Source organism: Triticum dicoccoides, chromosome 1B (genome assembly GCF_002162155.2).
Source record: "Triticum dicoccoides isolate Atlit2015 ecotype Zavitan chromosome 1B, WEW_v2.0, whole genome shotgun sequence".
NCBI classification, from domain to species: domain Eukaryota; kingdom Viridiplantae; phylum Streptophyta; class Magnoliopsida; order Poales; family Poaceae; genus Triticum; species Triticum dicoccoides.
The window spans coordinates 61930596-61948192 of NC_041381.1; the positions used below are offsets into that span (position 1 = coordinate 61930596).

Genomic DNA, 17597 nt, shown 5'->3' on the forward strand with positions numbered 1-17597 from the left:
TATGCCCCCCCGATAGTAACTCTCCCCTCGAGCTTTCCATTTTCGTTTTTGTCTTGCCCTCCCCCGTTGGATTTAGGGTTAGGGCGTGGAGAGCCGCGGGCCGGCGCCGGCGCCGGCACGGACGAGGATGGGTTGGTGTTCCCGCAGGTCAAAGGAGGCGGCGGGGTTGCGTTCCCGCGGGCAGAGGGAGGGGGCGGGGTGGGGTTCCCGCGGGCAGAGGGAGAGGGCGCGGTGGTGAATTTGAATCTGGCCGCTATGGATTTGGGATGGGAATACGGTAGCTGCAACCTGCGTACTGGTTTTGCTGGAACCGGTGACCGCGGCGAGCTGCAGAGCTCAAAACGGTAAATTAGACTGGAGGGAGCTGGTCGGTGCTACAATCGGTTCTCAGGATGCTACAACGGGCGCCACAGAGAGCTGGAAGCAGCCATCCAGGATGCTGCGTGCCCATGCGTTTTTTTATCTTTTCAATGTGGAGATGGGGATAAAGAAATGCTGCAACCGTACAAAGCTCAAGCTCTGGTTTCCTTGAAAAAACAAACTGGAATACCCAATTAACATCAGGATTTGTGAGTGCCACCTTAGTATGATTGTCTTATCTTGACTCAAACTAGTTTAACAAATCTTGACCATGTTTATATGATATATTAACAGCTAGAATACTTGATTAGTCTCATGAATGAGAGATTCCATATAAAACATATCTTGCACATTTTTTTGTAGAGTCAGTCAAGCTTAATCAAATTTGGCTTGGGACAAACCTAGAATTACAATTATTTCAGGGAGTAGAATTTGAGGTTCGGTTGGCTAACATACAATCAGGCCACGCACCATTTGATACCTCCTGCGCTAGTTAATTCTGATCCATGCACCACTTCTCTAATTAATTTGATGTAAATTTGTAAATAGGCCTCTTGGTGCTGCAAAATCTCCTAGGTTTTATTCTATAGCAGACGTACTTATAATAAATGCTAATTTTCAGAGTGCTTTGTGTGTGCTTGTATGTTTCATAGGTTTTACAGAATTTTTTAGGTGTTCATGTATGTTTTTTCCTAGCTTCTGATGGTTCAGTTTTATGGTTTTATTGACTTGTGTTTTTTCCTTTTTTGTAGATGTTGCAGGTAACTCTGGTGAGAATGAGGGGAGTAAGAAGGCTAAGAAGAAGATTAAGAAGAAAGGCAATCTATGTGGCTTTAAGTCAAGGTTTAACTCAAAAAGGCTGGCTCAGATTGGGAAGCAAATATCACCGGAAAAATAGAGAATCATAAGGGAGGGACTGTTTGGAGACTTGTTGGACATCCGGTCTTTCAAGGTGCCCCATGAGCTCATTGAGTTTGTTGCGATGAACACGAATCACGTACTCTCTGAGTTCAAACACAATAACAAATCTATCACCTTCAGCAAGCTTATGGTGAAAAGGATTTTCAACGTGCCATCCGGTGATAGACCCGTGAAGCTTCTAAAGAAGAGTGATGAACATGATCTTCGCAACATCTACAAGGAGGGGAACAGGGCTCCAATCGCCCATGTTGTCAAGTTGCTCACTAGTTGCAGTGAGGAGGACGTGGTTATGATAAATAGGACTTGGGCACTCCTTGCGTTGGCAACAGTTTTGTGCCTAGGCACGGGCAATATGGTGAATCTCGAGTATCTTGCTTCCCTCGAAGATATGTCTTTGGTGCATGAATTCGTTTGGGATGAGCACTTGTTGGCACGAGCTATGGAGGAGGTTGGAGTCTTTCAAGAGAAGAAGAGGATGCAAGCAAACGCAGAAAAAGAGTTTCAGATTGCTTCATGCCTTCCCATGTTAGCGGTATGCAACGCAACATTACGAAATACCTCCATCTTTCCCCTTTGCTGCATGAAACCTTCATGCCTTTATGTTTTTTGTTGGCTAATGTCCTTTTCCATTCCATGCAGATCATATACATGGATCATGTTGATATTCCGGCTGGCCTCCCAAATAAGCATGCTATTGATTATTCCGTGCCAAGGATACGTTTTGTTTGTCAAAAGGATTTTGAGTGGTTGGATAAAGTTGACAAACACAAGCTCACTCTTGTCCAACCTTTCTACGGGAAACACACCCATGTAATTTCGCTACATCCCGCCTATGTGTTTTCTTTTGTCAATGAGTATTAACACACCCATGTAGCAATCTTTGCTTTTCCAATTTAGTTAATGGAAGCTTTCTTATTTATGCCACTCATGTTTTGTTTTCCTAGATCCTGAGTTTGTGCAACACCCCCTATGCAGCACAACTTGTGGGACAGGAAGTTGGTGCTGAAGCAGCTAGTGGGAAGGGAGTTGGTGCTGAAGCAGCTAGTGGGAAGGGAGTTGGTGCTGAAGCACCTAGTGGCCAAGGAACTAGTGGCCAAGGCAGACAAATTCAAGGTGCTGAAATTCAAGCAAAGGACTCTCAATCAAATGAGGCTCAACAAAATGTTGATGCTGAACCACACCTATCATCATCGCTCAACGATTGGCTGCAGCAATCATTCCCTAGCATGCAAGATCTAAGGGTACATTATCTTTTTCATTGTATTCATTTCCTGTTTACCTTTGGCTTCGCATTATTTTATTATACCCAGCTGCAAGTGTATATTTATTTTGCTGCATCGTTCATGTTGATGTGCAACAGCCATGTTCTATTTTTGCTTCATATGTTGTTCAAGTTCATACACACTATGCTTTTTTGCTACATCCATATGTCTAGTGTGCTACAACTACATTCTGTTTTTGCTTCAACCATGTCATAGTTTTGCTACATCCATATCATTAATTTTCTACCTACATAGTTGACAGTAAATTGCTATAGTCACACTCTTTATCTGATACGTAGTGACACAACATCATACCTACTTGTTTTATCGCTTCATCCATACCTCTAATGTGCCACACCCACATTTGTGTTTTTTTACATCCATACATATGACTAAAATGTTCAATACTTGCCTTCTTGTAGGTACCAACTCAGTTTCAAATGCTTTACCACAAGCACAAGGGTATTTTTGCATCGGAGGTGGATGATATTGTTGGCAAGTTTGGACAGTGTTTAAAGGGATTGCAGTGCAACCGGATGGCTGCCCTCCTTTGTGATGTTGGAGACGCCATCACAGCTACCAGTGATCCCAACTTCTCCTTTGAAGCACCTATCATGGACGAATGTCGCGGAAAAGAGAATGATGCTAAAGCTGCAAATGCTGGCATTGGTGCTCAAGCTCAAGCTGAAGGTACACCACCTAGCATTAACAAGGATGAAGTCACCGGATTGAAGCAACAAGTTGCAACACGGGCTGCTGAAACTCCTAGGCAACAACGAGTGAGTTTCGAGATGGAAGGCAACGTCTCACCTCACAGTCCCCCAGTCTTCTATGATGCACCCAGGAGTGCGACAGCCGGCATTTGGGATGACGAGCCATCCTGTGAGTTGTTCCCAAAGGGCTCCGAAGACTACGAGATGATGCATTGCACGGATGAGCCTATAACTAAGAAGAGCGCAGTCAGCCCCATATTTGAAAACATCCCCATGTTCCCTGTTTCAGACGATGATGACAGCCCAAGTATGCTTCCTTCCTCCTGCATCATTTCTTTTTGTTTTTCTCCATGTCATTTTTTTCGCTACATATGTGTGATTGCAGCAAATTCTCTTTTGTACAATCCCTTGCAAACTCATCCATTTTTGTTGCTTGCTATAGCTCCTAAGATGGTCGCTCCAGAAGAGCAAATTGTTGATGCAAGCAGTGGCCCTAGCACACATGACAAGAACACTAGGAAGAAGAGGATGGCCAAAGTTCCAGCCGTAAAAAATACCAAGGCAAAGAAGCAAAAGGTCCATGCAGCTGCAGCCACGTATGAGAAGTATGTAAAGCATGGGAAACCATTGAGGAGATCACATGCCAATGAACAAGTGTGAGCTACCTAAGCCCTATCTCTTTTTGGTTTCTGTTTTTTATTTTTTTCTGCTCGAAACAAATGATTCATTCGGTTGCATCTATGGTAACAGGACACCTTTCATCAAGATAGGTGGATTTTACATTGGGTACAAGAAATTCCTGGTATGCTTCAAGCCTCGCGGGGATATGAATGATGAGGTTATGTCCCTATGTATCGAGATGAACAACATAGCATCCCGTGCAGCAAGTGGTACTAATCTGAAGAAATACATGTTCTCAATCCATGCGGGGGTAAGTTTTTGCAAAAATAAGCAATGCTTCATTCCTGTTTTTCTTCACATTTTTTGTTGCAACACACACTAACCATTTTGAGGTGTCTTTCAAGTAGATCTTACTAAAACAAGACCCAACAACCTTCCAACCAGCAAAACTCATAGCCGAGCTTGAAAGGGCTGTGACAAAGTTCAAGGCGAATAAATATGACTTCGTAAGTTTCTCGAGAGCCTACTTTTGTTTCACACCACAAATACTTTCAAAATATGATCCAATGATGTAGCATTTCCTTCGAAACATATGTAGCAATTATTATTGATATTGACAACATCTCTTTGAAACATATGTATCAATTCTAGTTGATGTTGAATGCTTTTTTGTTTGCAGTTGCAACATTGGAAAGCTTACGTTCATTCCTACTAGGCTGTAACATTTTTTACATGTTCTGAGTACCTTTTTTTCCTTTCTTTTGTGTTTTACAGCTTTTTGTCACAATTGTTCATGAAAAGCATTGGATAATTGTTTGCGCAAACTTGCTATACAAGCAGTGGAATGTATTTGACTCAATCCATTCAAAACGAAAACAATCTCCTTTGAAGAAGCAGGCCAATAACCTGGTAGGCTCATGCTCTCTATTTTTATTTTTCTGTTTTCCCTTTGATTCATCTACATAAATGCCCTGTTGTCATCTTCACACACCTCATCCTATTTTTTTCAAACTTTGGTGCATGTTTTTCGGTGGTAGATCACAAACTTTGCAGCCCTCGCACAAGAGTACATCGAATTCAATGTCAATGTTGGATCCTTCGCCTGTGTTGACCTAGAGGATTACCCAAAGCAAGATAATCTGTGAGTTTTCTTTTTGAATTTTGCTTCAATCATGTGTTCCATTTCAACAATTTGTTGTTTCAACTATGCATCGGAACTATGAAGGATAATTTTTTTTATCTCATAGATGTGATTGTGGCTTTTTCGGGCTCAAATATGTGGAGAACTTTGATGGGAAGTCAATGAAAGAGTTCAAGCAGGTACACATTTGTTTTTCTTGTCATTTTGTTGCAATCTACTTTCTTTGTTTTCAATACTCATGCAACACAAGAATAATTAGTATCATACTTGCTTACTTTTTACATTCATTTTTACAGGAAGACGTGGCGCGATACCGCATGGATGTGGCGCACAACCTTTGCACTCACCCAATGAACAATGCCCCAATGGAACGGGCATTCAAGGAAGAGTTGGCGGCTTAATTTGCGGGAGGGTTCAAGACGATCAAGCTCGTTTCTTTCGTTAGGTCTAGAATCATGTCTGAGGTGGTAGCGTTCTGATAGTATTAGAGTAGTGCACGTTCGTATGTAAACTGATGATACCTTCGGTAAACATATGTGTTCTTTTGGTATGTAAACCGATGATAACTTGATATTTTTGGATGAAGCACTTCTTCCGTTTTTAATGGATGTGATCTTCTGCTTGCCAACAAGATCATGCATTGACAACGGTTTATTATTTTGCTGGTTATGATCTTCATCCATAGAAGTTTCAAGGGAATCTCTGTGCAATTTTCCCCTCGAAACCTTTTTCATGAAAACAATATGTGGATGCTGCATTGTCATAGTCAAATTGTTGGAAGCTTACAAAAAATAGCTACAACCTTCTGTTAGATTTGTTGCAGGGCCAGAATCTACATTTTACCTGCAAATTAGCTACATCCCTATGATATTATTGCTGGAAGCATAATGTAAATAAGCTTCCTTCCCCAACTCTTGCTGCATAGAAAAATCAACAATTTAAATCAAATCATTCAAGGCTTTTCCTTTTCATACTTGTTATATTTGCTTCAACCATGTTAAAAAAGCTTCAACCATGTTTCCTAAAAGCTTCAACCATTATTTTTGCTTCAAACATGTTTAAAAAAGCTTCAACCATTGTTTGAAAAAGCTTCAACCATGTTTCCTAAAATCTTCAACCATAATTTAAAAAAAATTCAACCATGTTTTTCAAAAGCTACAACCATGTTTCCTTAAAGCTTCAAACATGTTTTTCAAAAGCTGCAACAATGCTTTTCAAAAGCTTCAACCATGTTTCCTTTTTAAAAATGAATCAAGCTGTAGTAACAACAACCATTGAGTACTATTTGACAAAAAAAAATTAGAAGTTGGCACCATCATAATTAAAAAACCAACATTCTGCATTTTGAAACCACACATGTAGTAATATGTTGCAATCCCAAAACACAAACATTCATACGACATGGGGTGTTACAAGGTAATTCATCAATTTTTTCCCTCACGAAACATCCTAAAGTGTAAGGATTGGGCCGACACCAGGAGCTTTCGCGCTCACACTCGCAGCAAGAAAAGCGGCAAGGAGTTCGCAGTTCTTCATGTTGTGATCCTCATCTTCACAGTATTTGCATGGAGTCTTCTTTTCCATTGGCTTTGGAGCTTTCTTCATTTTCGCTGCGTCCTTCTTTGCTTTCTTCTTCATTTCATCTTCTCGAAGCTCAATTAGTGGCTTCCTACTTTTCTCTTTTTCTTTTGGCCTCCCCTTTTTGCTGACTTTGGTGGGTTTCATAGTCCTACGGGGGGTGGATCCTGCTGCCCTGTACTTGGACCCCCTGAGACTTGTTCATTTGCTGCATGACCTTGGGCTTCTTCGTCTCCTGCAACCCCATCGGTCACTCTAGCTTTAATCGCAGCAACCCCAACACTGCCCTGGTCAATTAGCCTAGAGACAAAACTATAAGATTCATCATTGAAGCATGCATCAGAAGCAAGTTTCCCAAACTTCCGACAGAGAGAGTTAAACTTTAGGGTGTTTGTCGTGGGGACGCCGAAATGCATAGCTCTATGCCCATCGCCTGGTTCAGGTGCAAGTTCGGTTGCTCTCTTAGACCATCTTGGAAGCATGTAATTCGCAGGTATCGCTTGCACGTTCAGGTGCACCATAACACGGATGATATGTGGGCAGATCAGCCCACATATCTCAAACATGTTGCAACTACACATGTATGTATGATCTTCAGGGGCAACACGCACCGTGTACACTTTAGGTTTGATGCCATCATTTGCAACAAGGCGAAACCAGACGACATTCCCTTGCAGCTGGTATTGCAGCCCATAGCCTGTTGATTTAGCCAATAGTTTCTGAAACTTGGAAAATACCTCTCTGGTATAGAAATCTGCAGCCTGCTTTTCAATGTTGTAACTGCAAAACAAAAAAGCTTCCAACATCAATAAGAATTGCTACATATGTTTCATTCAAATGCTGCAACCAAACTATACTGGAAAACTAAAAAAATGATATATGACTTCGGACTTACTTGCCCCAGAGTGGCGGCCTTGTCGCTTCATTGATGAAGCCCGCATTGTATTCACGATCAAGCATTAGCTCCTGGCAAAGCTCAAACTGTTGCACAAATGTCCAAACCGAGTCTCCATGATGATTTAATGTCTTGAAGTAGGAATGCAGGCCCTCGGAGCGCCCAGTTGTTCCTGTGAATGGGAAGAACTTATTCCTAAAGTACACAGGAGCCCACGTCTCCTGCTGTTCCACATGTTTTTGAGGTGCTTCTTATCAGCCACACCAAACACCTCGACCATCTGCTTCCATCGTTCTTCAAACTCCTCAACAGTATCTGAACCATTAATGCAACCATAGAATGCTTCTGCAAAAGGCTCATCCTTGCCCAGCATCTTCCCTAGTTTTGTCCTTGCAACCCGGAAGACGTGCCACTTTAAACATCTGTGTGTTGAATCTGGAAATACCATTGAGATGGCTGTAGCCATTGCCTGATCTTGATCAGTCATAATGTTCAACGGATGCTCATTATTCATTGCCAACATCCATTGCTGGAAGACCCACTTGAAAGTTTTGATGGTCTCATCAGGCAACAAAGCACACCCCAAGAAAACAGTGTGTGTGTGGTTGTTAATGCCAACAATCGGAGCAAAGGGCAAGTTGTAGTGATTTGTGCAAAATGTGGTGTCGAAAAACACACAATCTTTGTACTTTGGATATACAAGGCCCTTGTTCTCCCATCAACCCAGAAAAGCGCCCTAATAGCTCCATCTTCTTGTAGCTTTGAGAAAAAGAAGTTGGGATTCTCCACTTGTCTTCTCTCAAAGTAGTCGATTGTCAGCTCCAAATCACGCTCTGACAGGCCCTTCGCAGCTTTGCTCTTGCATTTGTCACATCAGTCTTCACATACGGCAAACTCCTCAGATCACAACACCGTGCATCTCCAAGCAAGCCCATCATATTAGCCGTTGATATGTTGCGATAGTGTAGTGAAGTGATGTACTGCATGTCTGCATCTAGGATCTTTCTGTGAGAGCGGCAAAATATCCGACGCCCCCTTTGCAACATCAGCTGGTGTGTGTGATCGGCCTCAAAAACTGTCACAACCCAGCTATCGTCTTTGAGGTTAACACCCATACGAGCCTTGCAATCATACCGCTCCAACCGGTTTCTTTTCCTCTTGTCGCTCACATCCATATAGATGCCAGCTTGTTTGCTTGGAGATTTTTTGTTACTCGCATAGCTCATATCAACATCTTCACACTCATTTGTTGCAGCTCCGTCAGAAATGCTACCACCAACATTCTTCGAAGGATTTTTCCGTGAGTGTATGCACTCAAAAACTCTATAGATTAGAATGCGCTTCTGATCCGAGCTATTTTTCCTACTATGTTTTGATGTCACAATGCGAGTACCAAAGCCCATCTTCGAGGCATATTCATGGTAAACACGCTGAGGTTCTTCAACATTGTCAAAAACCATTCCAACAAAAGGGACAACTGGCTGTGATGATATATCTTCATCCGGTTCATCAACAAGTGTTGCAGCATTTCTATTGGCATTGTCACTAGCCACACGGGCATTGCCATGATTTGGAGCTACACCATCGGTGTTCGGCTGCAACAAATCGTCACTATCATTTTGCGGAGTATCATTTAGATCGATGCCATATTCTTCTTCTTCATGCGCAACATTTTGCATATCATCGTCAAGGAAAATTGATGGCTCAACAGCAACATTCTGCAACAAAATCAGCACCCAAGTCATTTTTTTGCTGCGTGAAAAATCATGCAAAAAGCGCGAACAAAAAAAGTGGATGCAGCATGGCAATCTTAATCCCAAAACAATTCCTGCATGCAGCATTTTAGGATGCAGCATGTAACATCCAGCAAGTAGCATGTAGAAAATGCAACACATGCTTGTAACATTTTACTAGATGACATTAGGATGAAACATCTTACTAGCATTAATTGACAACATCGCAGTAATATTACACAACAATCAAGCACAAGCATGTTGACAACATCTCTTTTCAATCTCATGCTCATCAAAGGTTGCAATTTTTTTTTGTGAACAAAACGATCTAGGGTTTGCAATTGGAATTCATACCAGATCAATCTCATCCCGGCCATGCCGTGCTGCATCTTGGAAGACCACACCAGGGTTGTAGTATTGTTGCAGCATCGGTCCTCTACTACCAGGGTCTTCCCTCCTCAGTGGACTTCAGCCATGAACGGCAGCAGAGCTCAAGCCCAAATCCATGGCGGCAAGGAGGTCATGACGTATGTACGACATGATTGAAGCAATCCCAAGGCGGCTTAATAGGTGGGGGAGCCCCTCTTCGACGTGATTCGGCTGCGGGGAATGAAAAATAGGCGGATCCAATCGCCACTGCCGCAGATCGGGGACAGGCATACACAGGGGATCGAGCTCCCCTGTTTTTCTCGTTGTGGCTGTTCGTACAACGGTTGCAACAAAACGTTTTCTTTTTTGCTGCAACGGTTGGTTCGGTTGTGGCCTAGCGCGGAAATCCAACGGTCCATGCTAACCGCATCACACGGCTGGGGCTGGACCGGCCGAACAGTTCGGCCGGTGCGCCGGCGCAGATCGCTGGCCTAAAGCAAAGCTGTCAAGAGTGGTACGAGAGGAAGGGTTGGATCTGGCTTGCCTTCTTCTCGCCTGATGAGCCGCCCGTCGTCTTCAGCCACCATCCGTAAACCGCCGCACCTCGGGCATCAAATCCCCTCGCCTCCGCATCCAAGCCGGTGCGTGGCCATACTGAACGAGGCCTGCGGTCTTGCCTTCGTCACTGGTGGCTCTCTGGCCGCCCCGTCCGCTGGTTGGCTCTGCTTCGAACAACCCGCCACGGTTGACTCACCTCGCGCCACCTCGGCCGCGCACCGACCGGCCACCGTCGCCTCACTTCGAGCCGGCTCGGTTGCGCTCGGCTACCTCCAATACCGTGGCACGCCGCCCCCGTTCCGAACCGCCTCCGCCGTCATTGCTTCGGCCCCACTCCAAATCGCCGCAAGTCGCCTCCACTACTGTGCGTTCCGGCCGCCTTCCGCTTTACTGCGGCTGGTTCCTGAGCTCGGTGAGCCGGTTCTTCCCGCCTCGCTGACAGTAAGCCGGTGCTGGGTCATACTGGACGCGCCCATCATGCCGCCCTCACCATGACCCCTGCTGAGTCACCGGCCACCCCTGCTGCCGAGCCACCTCCGCCTTAAACCACCCCCATGCAGGCTTTGAGTCGTCGATGCCCCTCTGACTTGGCCGTCGGGTTGCTACTGGTGTGTCCTCGCACCTGCCTGAGTTCCCGTCGCGCGGATTCGCCTTAAACTGGCGCCCTGAGCTGCCTTCTCCGCCATGGCTTTTGCCGCTGTTTTTTCTCCTAGGTGCCCGCGTCGCCCACCGGTCTTGACAAGCGATTCGCCGCGACTGCGCAACACCTCACCCCTGCGGCTTCAGGTTGACCAGCCTCTGAGGCGCCACGACTTGGACTGCAAAATCGCTGCCTTAAGGCGCTGCAGCTGTTGAGAGCCTTCGCCTCATCGGGTGCTCCGCCAGCACCGGCCTTACGCATCGTCGAGCCGCCCGTCGTCTGAAACACCGAGGCTGTAACCCGCTGGGAGCCCCGTTGAACCGCCGCGGTGCCTCGGGCTGAGCCGCGTTTGCTGCTTTCGACTGCCGCATGTTTTTGCTAAGTCGTTGTGGCCCACGCCAAGTCGCCTGCATCAGTTAAAGATCCAATATGAGCTGTTTACTAAAGAAGGAAATGAACCGAAGATGGGAGCGGTTCATTGTTTTTGTTGGAAAACTTGTTTTGAAATTTGGCTTTTGTGAAGTGATTTTCTGGAGTCTAAAACATCAGTTTAGAATGAGTAGCTGCTGACTGCAATTGAAAGTAAGTTGTCTGGTTCAGTGCCTGAAAGCAAAGTCTCCAGGAGTTTGAGGGGGTATGGTGCCCCTACATACTATAGCATCCTGCATGCACACCACTAACCACAGGCTGCAAGCTACTTCTGCAAAGTAGTCCTCTACTTTAACAAGGGTCAAACATGACCCAGATGATCTTTTCTGAGCTGTCAGGACCGTTTTAAGCTGTTTCTGCCGCGATGAGATACCGGGGCTGTTTTAATCGCTGCTTTGTCTGAACCACTTATATCGCGATTGAAGGGATCATCCATCGTCCGAAAAAAATCAGGTGATATTCATCTAAAGATTATTTTCCTTAACACATATTATTTTATCAAAGAACAATTACTCCGGTATGTGATATTTTTTCGCAGGACCATTATTTATTACAAAGGTGTGGCAAGGGGGCAAGCATCATCATTATTTTTTTCACTAGCGCTCGTCTATGCCTAGATGCTCGACGGGCACATGTGCACATCGCCGCCCCGCTACATCAAACATGACGTGGTTGACTCACCCGTTCGCGCGGTTTACCGCGCTTGCATTGAACCGCGTCTGCAACGGCTTACAACGCCGCGGCCGGTTCATTCGTCTGACCCTGTCAGGTCTACATCAACACACTGGGCCGCATCTACCCGGATGAGCCATTTATTAAGTATAAGCAAATCACACCTTGGGTAGCCTGTTTTTCTTCCAACAAATTGAAGGCAAATTATTATCAACCGCCGTCTGTGCTAGATGGCTCAATGGACATGTGCACAAGTCGCCGCCACTACAGCTTGGTTAGCTTCAAACAACCAGTTGGAAGGAACCATTGGCCGAGTTGCTGACACGGCTCATACGGGATCATTTATAACTCGCCACAGTCACCTCAACCTTCTATGGATGCATATCGTGCTATCAACATCAATGATATACAATTTATGCCGGTCAAGTATGGAGAATCTCAAAGTCAACTCCTCGAGTCATCTTAAGACTCGGGGGCTACGATGACATGACTCGGCGAATCTTGCCAGTTTCAGCAAATTTAAGAACCCTAGGACGATCGAGGGAAAGATAACACGGTCCTGGAGGCTACTGTTGTATTGATGAAAATTTAAAGGCTGTCAGAAAATTTCCGGCTTAAAAAATATATGACAGTTACAAAAACCCGGCTCAATGAAGAAGTTCCGGTTCATCAGAAAGGATTCCTGTTCAAAATCCGGATCAAGAGACATCTTTATCATAAAACATTGAAGCTCTCAAATATCCGGTTTAAAATCCGGCTCAAAGGAAGTCAGTCTCATTGAAGCTTTCTAATGTCCGGTTTACAATCCGGTTCAAAGGAAATTTATCTATCATGAAGCTTTGAAGCTCTCAAATCCGGTTCAAAATCTGGTTCAAGGGGAAATCTATCTCCCACAAAGCTCCGACGCTCTCAATATCCGGTTCAAAATCCTGGATCAAGAAGAATTTATCTCTTGCAAAAAGTTAAAGGTTGCCGAAGAGGACCTGTTGCCATGATGCATGGTTCAAACATGGGTATCCCGCCTTATTGGCTTATCATATTATTGGTTACATGGGGGCTTTAGCTGACAAAGTGGAGTTCTGTCCATTAATCCGGCTATCATGCCACAACAAAGCTTGGGAGCTTCACACCCAAGGGGCCGAAGAGAGTCTTGTTGCTACGCATAGCTCAAACATAGGAACCCAATGAGCACAGCTCACAAAGTTACTTGGGGGCTCTTTGTGTAAAGTAACAAAGAGTTTGAAAGGACCCTTGTAATTGGGTATCGACCCACGGCTTGGAAGCCTGGTGCATTCACCAAAAACCCCGGGTTAACCTGCCTTCATCAAGTAAGCCACTCCTATCCAGGTAATCCTGGCATGACCCGCCGAATGTTTGACAGTTACTCTCATTGAGACCCTGAACTTGTCAAAGTTAAAACGACGATTGGTTAGTTGGAGGCCCATCTTAAAAGGCTTTGTCAAATGGTTTAACTCAGCGGCCTGGTAGCCCATGAAAAGCCTCGAATTTGGGCCTGGCAGCCCTTGAAAAGCCTCGACTACACGGTTTTATTTGCCTTTGTCATGAGTTTTTTCTCTTTTTTATGTTGAACCGGTGTCTATTGACCCGGCATGACTATCAGTCATCAAAATTAACCCGGTGTTCATTAACCCGGCTCGGCTTTCAACTAAAAGTTGTCAGTACATAATCACTTATAATCCGGTGTTTATTAACCCGGCCTGGCTTTGGACTATAAGTCACCAATATATATTTGGATTGCGTCATTGGAATTATGCGCTTATAAATCATTGGGTATATTATTCAAATAGCCAACATGGCTGGATTTTTATTATGGTTATCAATAACCAGTATTATGATCAAGGTTTTCAAAGTCACTTTAGCGCAATGGCTATCATATTATCAATGGATATGATTTATTCTACAATTTAAGGAATAGTCCCGAGTCGCTGCAGGCTTACAACCCGGAACTTGGGGGGCTACATTATTCAAATGGAGATTACATCAAATATGCAGGTCTCATGTCGCTTCAAGCATGCACCATGACACTTGGGGGCTAATGCAAATTCATTTTTTGCTCATCTTATTGAAGACCCGACTCATCACATTATAATGAGCCGGCCCTTGGGGGATACCAATTTCCACTGTCAATAATTCAAGGTACACGAATTTTCAATTATCATTGAAGGGTCCACTACTCAGTTGGTAAAGCACAAGTCTCTTAAACTTGTGGACATGGATTCAAGCCCCATGATGGGGGTTACATCATATGATGTTATTTTTATTGAAGTATATATCAAAGTCCCAGCTCAATATTATCCTACTGACCCGACCCATGGGGGCTACACCGTTGCTATTCAAAGTTTACATGATTATATTTACAAAGTCCCTGCTCATTATTGCATAATGACCCAGCCCTTGGGGGCTACACTGGTTGAAGTTTTTATGAGCATCAGGAAAATACAAGTCCTAGGTTGCTGCAAGCATGACAACCCGACACTTGGGGGCTACATATGCGGAATACTCAGTTCTGACTAGTGATTGAGATGAACAAACTGGATTTCTTCAAGCTTGTGACATTCATATTGAAGCAAATCTTAAGCTGTTACTATGTTACCTTCTTAAGATTTGAGGGCTACAAGTGATGGGTATATAAGAGGTATATTTTCAAAAATATGATGTCAACAAACAGTTTTGATCCGGTGCCATCAATATCTGTAAACTGGCCAAGTTTTACATTCTTAAACTGGCTGAAGATCAGATGAGTATTTCAAGGACCAATATTGTTTTTAAGCATTGGGAGCTGAATCAAAGGAGTTATTCTTCACAATACATTTTCTATGAGAAACCAATGTCAGCAAGTTGATTATGAAGCTGGCCTATTAAAACCGGATTTTCTAGAAGAAGGAAGTGACCAGGACTTAAGGATGATCAGGATCAGTTTAACATGGATAAATCCAAATTAAACCGGGGGCTAACGTGAGGGATATACCCCGCGGTATGACCTGGCCGGAGTCGTAACCCGGCCGGGACTTTGTAAACCGGTGAGTGGTAAACCGACAGGAGTTAAGACAGATGGCTAAGACAGACGGTAAACCTGTGAGTGTTAAACCGGCAGAGTTAAGACAGATGGTGGCACCGGTAGGTATTCAGACAATATTAAACCGGCAGACAATGTTAAACCGGCAGACAATGTTAAACCAGCAGACAATGTTAAACTGGCAGACAATGTTAAACCGGCAGACAATATTAAACCAGCAGACATTAAGAAGCCCAGGAAAGGAAGTCAAAATAGTTTAAGTCTTAGTCCGAGATGGACTCTACATGTAACCCACCCCTTTAACTTATATAAAGAGGGGCAGGGCTCCCAAAAGAGGGACAAGCAAGAAACAATCTCTAGGGCTAGACACAACTAGAGGAGAGCCGGTTTGCGGCGACTCCCTCGTGATGATAATGAGATCTAGCCTCAAACAGCATGTAGGGTTTTTACCGGATGATGTTTCCCGGGGCCCAAAGCTGTCTAAACCCTTGTGTTGTGTTGCGTCTCTCGATTCCGCTCAACCCCTCTCAAGCTACCACATAGATGCGTTGGCCTCGCGACTAAGTCCTCACACAAAGGACATCTGACGTGTTAATTCAATGACACCAGGGGAAGGGTGTGGCAACCCTCCCAAAACCCCACTATATATAGTGGAAGGGGAGAGGGGGCCGACCCCCTTAGATCTCATCTAAGTGGGGGGGGGGGCGATGGCGAAGGGGGGGGAGCTTGCCCCCCAAGTTGGTGGGAGGCACCCCCACCCCCTAGGGTTTGCAACCCTAGGCACCTTGGGATTGGGGGGGGGGGCGCACCAGCCCACTAGGGGCTGGTTCCCACCCTTTGTTCAGCCCACTAAGTCCACCGGAGCAGGTGGCCCCACCCGGTGGACTCCCGGACACCTTTCGGTGGTCCTGGTACAATACCGATAACCCCGAAATTATTCCGGTGACTGAAACTGGACATCCCATATATAAATATTTGTCTCCGGACCATTCCGGAACACTCATGACATCCGGGACTCCGAACAACATTCAGTAACTACATACTAATTCCCATAACAACTCTAGCGTCACCGAACCTTAAGTGTGTAGACCCTACGGGTTCGGGAATCATGCAGACATGACCGAGACAACTCTCCGGCCAATAACCAACAGCAGGATCTGGATACCCATGTTGGCTCCCACATGTTCCACGATGATCTCATTGGATGAACCACGATGTCGGGGATTCAATCAATCCCGTATACAATTCCCTTTGTCAATCGGTATGTTACTTGCCCGAGATTCGATAGTCGGTATCCTAATACCTTGTTCAATCTCGTTACTGGCAAGTCACTTTACTCGTTCCGTAATGCATGATCCCATGACTAACTACTTAGTCACATTGAGCACATTATGATGATGCATTACCGAGTGGGCCCAGAGATACCTTTCCGTCATACGAAGTGACAAATCCCAGCCTCGATTCATGCCAACCCAACATACACTTTCAGAGATACCTGTAGTGTACCTTTATAGCCACCTAGTTACGTTGTGACGTTTGGTACACCCAAAGCATTCCTATGGTATCCGGAAGTTGCACAATCTCATGGTCTAAGGAAATGATACTTGACATTAGAAAAGCTTTTAGCAAACGAACTACATGATCTTGTGCTATGCTTAGGATTGGGTCTTGTCCATCACATCATTCTCCTAATGATGTGATCCTATTATCAATGACATATAATGTCCATGGTCAGGAAACCATGACCATCTATTGATCAATGAACTAGTCAACTAGAGGCTCACTAGGGACATGTTGTGGTCTATGTATTCACACATGTATTACAGTTTCCGGTTAATACAATTATAGCACACACAATAGAAAATTATCATGAACAAGGAAATATAATAATAACCATTTTATTATTGCCTCTAGGGCATATTTCCAGCAATCGCCCACTTGCACTAGAGTCAATAATCTAGTTACATTGTGATGAATCAAACACCCATAGAGTTCTGGTGTTGATCATGTTTTGCTCGTGGAAGGGGTTTAGTCAACAGATCTGCGACATTCAGATCCGTATGTACTTTACAAATATCTATGTCTCCATCTTAAACATTGGGCCCGATGCATTGGGAATAACCCCTAGGTCGGTAATGAACTCCTTCATCCAGATTGCTTCATGTGGTGCCTCCGAGGCTGCCATGTACTCCGCTTCACATGTAGATCCCGCCACGACGCTTTGTTTGCAACTGCCCCAGCTTACTGCCCCACCATTCAAAATATACACGTATCCGGTTTGTGACTTGCAGTCATCCAGATCTGTGTCAAAGCTAGCATCGACGTAACCCTTTACGACGAGCTCTTCGTCACCTCCATAAATGATAAACATATCCTTAGTTGTTTTCAGGTACTTCAGGATATTCTTGACCGCTATCCAGTGTTCCATGCAGGGATTACTTTGGTACCTCCCTACCAAACTTACGGCAAGGTTTACATCAGGTCTGGTACACAACATGGCATACATAATAGACACTATGGATGAGGCATAGGGGATGACACTCATCTTTTCTCTATCTTCTGCCGAGGTTGGGCATTGAGTTGTGCTCAATTTCACACCTTGCAAAATAGGCAAGAACCCCTTCTTGGACTGATCCATATTGAGCTTCTTCAATATCTTATCAAGGTA

General features: G+C 44.5%; 1 pseudogene; it reads left to right on the plus strand.

Annotated features, from left to right (window-relative positions):
- Positions 1 to 255: 255 nt before the first annotated feature.
- Positions 256 to 5372, plus strand: LOC119350134 (annotated as a pseudogene).
- Positions 5373 to 17597: the final 12225 nt, after the last annotated feature.